The 9,535-nt window shown below is 48.3% G+C and overlaps 1 pseudogene across 1 annotated transcript; it reads left to right on the forward strand.

The window, feature by feature from the left end:
• Positions 1-560: 560 nt before the first annotated feature.
• Positions 561-5,967, forward strand: LOC307063108 (ATP synthase subunit O, mitochondrial-like; annotated as a pseudogene). Its single transcript has 3 exons — positions 561-682; positions 5,183-5,501; positions 5,636-5,967. The product of its transcript is annotated as an ATP synthase subunit O, mitochondrial-like (transcript).
• Positions 5,968-9,535: the final 3,568 nt, after the last annotated feature.

Here is a 9,535-nt window from a genome sequence, read left to right on the forward strand (position 1 = left end):
TTGGGAGCCCAAGGACTCTGACCCTCCCCCACTCCACCTCCAAGCCTTCAGCGCCCTCTTGCAGCAAGGTCCCGCTGGCCCTTGAAAGCTCAGCTTTAGATGGCCAATTTCTGTGCGTTGACCAGAGTGAATGGAAAGCTCTCAGTAAGGTATCAGCATAGGTAACATTGTCCTTACATATAGGTGTATCTTACTTTAAGAACTTTAAGTCCCTAATTTACCTTACCCAAGGATTTTCTGTCTTAAAAGAAACTCGGAACAAGGCACCTTTAAAATACCTGGATTTCTGCTACATAAAATAACACATCCCCAGAGAAAGAATAACAGAGTAGTTACTTTATTGAGGAACTCCTTAAGCTGTAGCAGTTGGGGTGTCCTGACTAACAGATGAAATCAGAACCCCAGACAGGAGTTGCCTACATTTCCCTGAGACATGGGATGTCCCCTGAGAAGAGGTCACTGAGCCTATAAACCTGTTGCAGCAAGAGGGTGTCTCGTGGTGTCCACTGGGTCTGTCCTCAGCTCCCTTTTTCATTGGCAAGTTGGATGAACACCTAGGCATGTTCTTTAAGTCTTCAGTGGCCACAGGACTAGCCAGGGTAGCTCAGGTTTTTTCAGCTTGGAATAAAGAGCCAAAACCAACCGAGTACTGTTCATCAGGGCTCGATGTCAAGCTCTACAGGTAAGGTTTAGGATTCGTGTGCAGTTAGGTCCTAGCTGACTTTTGTGGAGTGTGACAGTTTAAAAATGACAGTTTAATCTTCAGAATTTTTGTAATGCTATTCTAAACGGCTTTGCTCATGTGCTACCCAGAGGCCAAGCTGAAAACTTAGGCGGTGTTCCACACTGCAGTTCAGATCTCATGCCTTTTGCTGTATTAAATTTGGTCAGTTTCACACATAGGTTGCTAGGGCATCTGTCCAAGACTTCCTATTTAAATGTAAAGAGTCCCTTTCTCCACCTCCCGCTCTTCTGAAATTCTCCAGCTCTCTGGTTAGGAGGAGAAGGGACACTGTCTTGGGATGGGGTGAGGGGACTGGAGGGGCAGGGGTGAGTCCAGGTGCCCCACTTGGTTTCCCGTGTCTGCTGATAACCACTCCAGCTGCCAGGTTGAGGGTGCAGATTCAGGCTTCCCCCTTTCATTTAATTAGATTTAAAATATCTTAATAGACTCAGACTGCTTAGAGGATCAACCTTTATAGTTTGAGGGGACAAAAAAAGACATAGTGGTGGTACTGAAGGTATTGTCAGGGCAGTCATAGGCTCTTCAATATTATCCTAGAAACCAAAAGCAAATGTGACAAGCGATGGGACATCATTGTCCTCTCCCCAGTGAGGAATGGTTGCAGGAGCCAGAGAAGACCAGAAGTGGCCAACATGGGAGCTGTCTTTAAATGTTCTGAGGGAAGCTTGAGGGCTGGATCCTCAGATCTTCAATCATCCTTTGGGGCCACACTGCCTGCACCAGGCCTGACTCCACCCAGTGGTGAAAACAGACTCAGGTTAGTTCTACCTGCCCAGGAATAGGCAGCCCTCCTCCTGAGCTGTGAGCACTCCACTTGGGAGCATCCTTGCAGCCCCCGGGATGGGGCTCAAGCAGATCTGCTCAGGCACAGTCATGTGACCCTGAGGTCACAGCAAGTGCATCTTCTCTTAGACAGTACTGAGTCATGTATGTCTCTCAGTGGATCTAAGACTGGAAACAAGACCCATCTCCCCAGCATGGGTCCATGCCTGGCATCGGCTGCAGTGGGCCCTCTGCAGTGTGGACAGCCTTTGTACATCTGGGCCAGTTGGTCCACCAGGAGCTCCTCACTTCTTGGTGTCAACATGAGCATCCTCAGCTTCTAGACAGAAAATCTACACTTTATTTTGTACAGCCTTGTCCCAAAGTCAAATTGATCCCCAGTGCTGTCACCTGCTTGCCAAGGGTAGACCTTGTTATGGGTAGTTGCAGAAGATATCTCAGCAAGTGGGCTTGAAGTTTCAACAACACAAGTGGAATTGTGTGGTCGTGAGTTCTTCGGGATGAAAGCATAAATAATGACCAGGTGGCTGTTTGTCTTGGAAACTGTAGATGGGATTATGGATTGAGTAAGTCATTTAAAATAGAACTCATCTTGGAGGCTTTCTTCAGCACTGGTTTCCAGGCTCCCAGGTCAATAGACCAAGCCAAGTTTCTTAGATTTTTTTTTTTTTAAGCTATTTACAGAGAACTAGGTGGTGGCAGGTGTGAACCAAATGTAAGAAAAGCTAGAGAGACCTGGACTGTTCCAGCTTGGGCCAGCCGGCCAGCAGTCAGGAAGGAGTCCTGCCTGGGGTGGAGTGGGGTGTTGTACAGGGCGAGCTATTGAATAGGGCCCTTCCAACTCTGTAATTATTGTGAAACCAAAATGTTGACTACCTGCCTCTTTGCTCACGTGCATTGACATGCTCAATTCCAAAGATGATGGTGCAGGCGACCTTTTCCATCATGAGCCAGGAGAAGGTTGAGGCCTGAGGGCGGGCCTTGCATCCGCCCTTTGCCTCCACAGCCCCAGCGATGGAGCTTCCCCTGCTACCCCATCTGGTTAGACCCACAACTGCCCAGTGTACACTCATTGATCATTATACCAAATAGGGCATGTGCGGCTGGCAGCTGGCAGGGACAGCTCCGTCCCTGCATTGGAGTTGGCAAGAGAGAAGCAGCAATAAGCATTAGGCGAATGGCTGAAAGTGCCGTTTGGCTAAGAGGCTTTCGAAGTTCCTGATGAGGCTACAAATGCTCCGTCCATAAAAGAAAGCCAATAATGTAAATAAATCCAAAACTAAGCTTCCAAGCGTGGTTTTTTAAGGGGGATGATGAATGTGAAACCACCCACGGGATGCGGTAGAGTCGGTTTTTCTGTGCTTTGTCATTCTACTCTGATAGGAACTTTTGTTACTTAACTCTGTGCATAACTTATTTAATGTACTGTATAAATGAACCAAAACTGTTCAATATGTATTTAGTTTGTTCTACTTAAAGTAGTCAATAAAAAGGCTATATTCCTTTTCTGACTCAAGCTGGAATGGGACTAGGAGGGAAGGTGGTGCATGTAGTTTTGTAAGACGTCCTGCCGGCAGGCTTCTACGTCCCCTCTGCCTGGTTCCTCGATCTTCAGAGATGGGGTGGGGCTCCACTGGTTCTTGCTATGGCTTGAGAGCACCCAGGGGAATGAACGCAGGAGGTACTGCTAAGAAGGCGGTTCCAGCTTCTGGACCTCTGGGAAGCCAAATGCCAACAACAGCTACAGATAACTCCCAACTCCTTGTTAGCTCTTCACCATTAAGTGATCTTTTAATGAGGAAAACACAACCACAGAAAATCTGAAAAATAGGGTAGTGGATCTGTAGGTACTTTTTTCTAATAACTCTTATGTTATTTCCTTAAACGTTTTTAACATAGCTGGACTTGGGAATATTCATTCATTTCCTTTTTATACTGAGGCTAAATCATAAGTTCACTGTTGCCTTCGCATTTATTTGCTTAATGGTTGTATGATTTAATCAAGGCCATAATTTTCTGTTGTTTGTTTTGCTCTGCTATGCGGCTTGTGGGATCTTAGTTTCCCAACCAGGGATTGAACCCGGGCCCTCGGCAGTGAAAGCCCGGAGTCCTAAGCACTGGACGGCCAGGGAATTCCCTCAAGGCCATAATTTAACTCTTCACCTCCTGTTGGGCAGTTGGAGATTGCTTTCAAATTTTCCCTAACATACTGAAGTGAACATCTTCCTTAGCATGATTTATTTCTTTGGGATAATTTTCCTGAGAGGGATTTCTAGAACTGAACTTTTTTTGGGTGCTTGAAGCCTGTGTTTAAACTGCTTTCCCTGAAAGCCCACCAGCTTGCTGTTCCTCTGACAGGACCCAAGTAGTACTTGCATGGCTCTGAGGTGGTCTGACCAGCTGTGACGTGACACAGGTTGCTGCAGGCACACCTGTGTGTACCTGTACATATGAAGTCTTGGGCTGTCAGTCCAGTTTCCTAACCAGTGACCTGAGGCCTTACTTCCCACGGACCTGGCCCCAGCCTCACTCCTGTCACCCGCATACCCATCTCTGGCCTCAGTCCTAGAACTACTTCTGAGCAGCCTTGCGCAAGAGGCTTGTTGGCACCATCCACAGGCCCCCACAATGCAAGGGGAATGGTTGGTTACTAGATCTCAGGGTAGGGAGGAGGATGACCTTGGCCTTGCCCCTAGAAGGCAAGGTGTGGGTTTAGCTGTTTCGTGCAGATGGTGCCAACTGCCAGTTTTTCTCAATAGCCGCCTGACGCTGCAGTCCACCACTCAGCAATTACAGGATCTCAAGCCTCGTGACTGTCAGTCTAGCACAAAAGCATATTTGGTAGACAAGTCAACCATCCACAGTCTGCCTTAGCCCTGGAAAAATGATCCCAGGGACTTGGGATAATGTAGTAAAATACCATGTTAAATTTGCTATCTAAATAGGCTGAAAATGTTGCCATTATCATAAAACACCTGGATGCCAGATAAATTCTAATGAATTGACTTTTTTTGCTGAGGTCACAGATGAGAAAGTTTAGGAAATCCCCAAGGGACAGAAAAAAAGAGTAAGCTGAAACCACAAAGGTAGTTGGGTACAGTAGAGGAAAACTGCTGCTTGGGGGCAAAAGAAATTCCAAGAAGTCAAGAATTGGAGGGATTACCTCTAGGGGGACTGTGGCACTAAGCTTCGAGCCTGTACAAACTAGAGAAACAAAACGGGGACCTCTCCCTAAAGCCAGGGCACTGGCTTTGGCCTCATTGAAAAGGCAAGCAGGGAAAATTGACCTGTCTGCAAAGGGAACTGAGCAGAGAACATCTCTCTGGTCCTGCTGGAAGCAAGAGAAAAACTGACCAGAGACTACTCTTACGTCTGCTCTCTCCTGGAGCTGAGGTTCAGATTCTCATTACTCCAGAGGTCAAAGAATCCCTGGACTGAGAAATTAAGATGATTCCAGGCTTGTATCTCCTGGTATCTGGCAGAAGCAAAAATGCAAATCCTCCAGAGAAAAATCATATCATTACATATCAACCAAGTATAAATTGTCCAAGATAGTTACTAAAGTTCATGTCCAAGCAAATGAGCCACTGTGAGCAACAGTCAGCAGGAACAAAAAATTAACTCAGCTCTCATCAACTCAGGTTTCACCCACAGCTGCCCAGGAGAAGAGGCTGCCCCAGCAGTGCCCTGGCTCTCCCGGCAGGTGCGATGCTTCAGTACATCTGTGCTCAGGCCATTCATCAAGCCTGTGAGGCCACCATCAAGCCTGTGTTCAGATATATGGTATCAAAGGTCGCTCTGCCACTGCTCTTTATTCTGCTGCATCTAAACAGAATAACTGGAACAAGTAGCAAAAGAATCGTTGAGTAGCACAAATCTTGAAGGAACCTGAAATGGCTGCTTCTATTATGAATCCCTATGTAAAGTGTTACATTGAGATGAAAAGCCTAAATGACATGATAGCAAAAGAGAGGTTTTCTCAGGACTTCCCTGGCGGTTCAGTGGTTAAAACGCCACACTTTCGCTGCCAGGGGACTGGGTTCGATCCCTGGTCGGGGACCTAAGATCTCCCAAGCCATGCGTGGCACGGCCAAAGGAAAGAAAAAGGTTCTCTCCCCTCACATCCGGTTGGATCAATTTGCTTGCTGAAAATGGACGCTTGAACAATACCCCTGGAGCCATAGTTCTGACTTTTCTACTATGATGAGTGTCCAGAGTGGAGAAGTACCTTGCAGTTCCCACTATACCTCCTTTAGATGAAGCCACCCTTGCTGAATTAAAAACGGTCCTGAAGAGCTTTCTAGGTAAAGGCCAAGTGTTGAAACTGGAAGTTAATATTGAGCCATCAATCACGGGTGGAATGATTGTCCGTACGCGAGAGAAATATGTCTTCAAAAACCAAGATTCACAAGCTGAGCAAAACAATGCAGATTTTCTAAGTGTTGATTTTCTGTCAGTGAAAATTCTTAAACTTGGAACAACAATAAAATGCTTCCTGAACAGGAAAAAAAAATTGCTTTAGAACCCTGGGACTTCAGTACTGTTATTATCAGACACAGAATATAAAATAACTATGAAACCTTTAAAGACAGTGCTGGAAAAAAATTAGCAAAAAGTAAGACACTAAGGCAGATCTGAAGATAGAATTCTGAAAATTACAATCATTGAAATAAATAGTGCACTACTGAATGGCAGATTAGAAGAATCAAAATGAGTGAAGCATTACTGTATGAGAAGGAGATGGAAAAAAAGGAACGAGTTGTTCCTTTTGGAAGGCAGGTTTCGAGGGAAGAGCCCTTTCAAATTTTACGAAGGAGGCAGTCAAGAAACTTACTCAGTATAAAGGGAAATAATTGGCCTGAGATGATACAATCTCAGAATGAGCAAACATGCATCGACCTGAACTCATCCTGCCCTTCTGTGCTTGTTTCTGGTGCTGGAATTTCAAGGCAGTGAGTTGGATGTATCCCGTCCTCCACATCCTCTCTCCCAAGACCATCGGGGAACCAGCAACAAACCACCCCCCATTCTCCAGGGCGGCTTCATTGCCTGGTGCCAGGCGCTCTCTTGTGGACAGAATCAGACCTGCTACCTCTGCTGCCTCCATCCACAAGCCAGATTCCCTTCCAGAGTTCACACTCTGGCACCTTTTGCATTCCCCTTTGCACCAACCTTTTCTGAGGTTGCCTATCTGCCCCATGAACTCAACTGACTTTCTCTGGGTGCCTCCTAGGGAGCTGCAGAAATGATGAGAACTCAGCACCCACACCACCTACCTTCCAAGGGCTGAGCTCTGGAAAGCCCACATCAGATCCACCCTCCACCTCGTGCTGTGCTTCCATGGCTCTTCTTGCTGCCCCGTCTGCCATCCTGCAGCCCCAGGGCTTGGCCTCACTCCCTCCTTTGTTAAAGCTGCCACCGTCCTCCAGCGTTTCCATTACCAGAGGATGCCTGAAATTTTGCTCAGCGATGTTCACGTTTGACGGCAAGTAGCTCTTGGTACCAGAGAGTAGATCCAGTTGTGTGATTCAGAGCAAGCACTTGCTTGCTGAGCTTCTGGTTCTTCATGTGTAAATTGGGGATGCTAATGGTGCCTACACCACGGGGCTGTTCTGAGGTGAAATGTGATCATATGGGAGTCACCCTTAGCATAGGGCTTAGCACCCAGGAAGCCCCTGTAAACAGAGGCTGCCATCACAACCTGCTTTTCTTTCTCTCTGCCAGTATGTGATGTCCTTGAGGATTCACCTTTGTCCCAGCATCCCGCTGGGAACCTGATGTCTTCCTCAAGTAGTATTTGTTTTGAGAATAACTTTTTTTTTTTTTGGCTGCACCGCGTGGTATGAGGGATCTTAGCTCCTCGACCAGGGACCGAACCCATGCTCCCTGCAGTGGGAGTGCAGAGTCTTAACCACCAGACCGCCAGGGAATTCCTGAGAATAACTTCTCGAAGGCCTTTTGTTTCCACCCATCAGGGTCTGTGTTAAGGGGATTTGGTGAGCATATTTCTCTCTGAGAGCAGGAGGGCAGTGGCAGCCACCTAGACTGTTGCTGTCTCTCCAGCACCTGGCCTGGCACTGACCCAGTGCCTAGGACAGGTTTTGATGTGTGCAGGTGAGTCACCAGCACAGGTGGGAGGAAGGTGAGGAGGCAGGTGCAGGGAGTGGGTGACCTCCCAGCTTCGGTACTCTGCCTGGCCTTGACCTGGGTGCTGTCACCAGCCCTGGACATTTTGCCATCCCCAGCACCTGCCACAAAGCATGTGCCCAGTGGTTGTTTTTTTTTGGTTTGTATTTATTTATTTATTTATTTATTGCTGCGTCGGATCTTCGTTGCCGCATGTGGGCTTCCTCTAGTTGCGGCGAGCGCGGGCTACTCTTCGTTGCAGTGCGCAGGCTTCTCATCGCGGTGGCTTCTCTTGTTGCGGAGCATGGGCTCTAGGCACATGGTCAGTAGTTGTGGCTCGCAGGTTCTAGAGCGCAGGCTCAGTAGTTATGGCGCACGGGCTTAGTTGCCCTGCGGCACTGGGATCTTCCCTGACCAGGGCTCGAACCCGTGTCCCCAGCATTGGCAGGCAGATTCTTAACCACTGCGCCACCAGGGAAGTCCTAAGGAGGCAATTCTAGAGTGGATGGGGTAGAGGATGCGAGGGAACAAAGTTCTAAAGGGGAGTTGCAAACCTAGGGACTGAGGTTGCAAACAGCCCAGCTCAGCTGGAGTGTTTTAGGGGGATGAGGCTGCACATAATGCGAGTGGGTATTGCTTGCTAAGGGCCTTGAATGTCAAGTCAAGAAATCAAACTTGATCTTGGTGCTAAAGGTAGGGGGGTGCCATTGAAGGGTCTTAGCCAGAGGAGTATGGTCACCACGGTGATGTTTTGAAAACCCCTTCTTTCTGTTCCTTTACGGGGAGTGGACTGTTGAGGGGTGGAGTAGAGAAGGGAAGCCCAGTGAAGAGGCTGCCATAGTCTTTCAGGCCAGAGATGATGGTGGCCAAGACCTGGGGCCCTGGGGGGATGGCAGCATGAAAATGAATGTGGGCTTGCGAGAGACAGGTAGACACACCTAAAAACCTGGGTCCCTCAGTACCCCCATAGCCCCAGCTCAGAACTTTGTTCTCCCTGTAGCTGTAACTCCAGGCTCCTGTCTGCAGTCCAAGTCCACACCCGCCCACAGCACTCCCCTGTCTGGCAACCCCCCGCCTCCCCGTTACCTGCAAGACATCATTCAAACTCCCTCTGGCCTGGCCTCCCCACTCACCTCCAATCCCTTACACTCTGCAGTTCCTCCTTCTGCTCCCTTTCTCTGCAACATTCTCCCTGCTTGTCTGCCCCTCACATCTGTCTGGAGACTGCTACACTATTCTTTCACAGCTCAAACCCAACATCACCATCTCCAAGAGGCCTTCCCCAACCCTGTAGGACTGACACTCTCCCCTCCACGTGCAGGACCCTTCCTGGCACCTCCAAGCCTTCAGCAAGGAAGGGAAGATGCAGCCCATCTTTAAAAAAAAAAAAAAAAAAAAAAACTGTTAACTTTCAGAACTCCATTGCAGGGTGAGATGAGACAGGCAAAGGGTGGCACCCACTTAACAGGTGTCAGCTTGGGCTTCCCTGGTGGCACAGTGGCTGAGAGTCCGCCTGCCGATGCAGGGGACACGGGTTCGTGCCCCGGTCCGGGAAGATCCCACATGCCGCGGAGCGGCTGGGCCCGTGAGCCATGGCCACTGAGCCTGCGCATCCGGAGCCTGTGCTCCACAACGGGAGAGGCCACCACAGTGAGAGGCCCGTGTACCACAGAAAAAGAAAAAGAAAAGATGTGTCAGCTTGAGCTTAAAAATTTCAGCATCTTTGTTCAAAGAAGGCAATGGGAAGTTTTTTAGTTTTGAGGGTTTGCTGTTGGTACTGTTTTCGTAAAGGAAACAGAATGGAAGGAATTAGAACACAGGACAGAAAGCAGGATTATGTCCCCTTGGATGGCCTTCTTCTCTAGCAAAGACATACTGACA

The sequence above is a fragment of the Hyperoodon ampullatus genome (assembly GCF_949752795.1).
Source record: "Hyperoodon ampullatus genome assembly, chromosome: 14".
Taxonomy (NCBI): Eukaryota; Metazoa; Chordata; class Mammalia; order Artiodactyla; family Ziphiidae; genus Hyperoodon; species Hyperoodon ampullatus.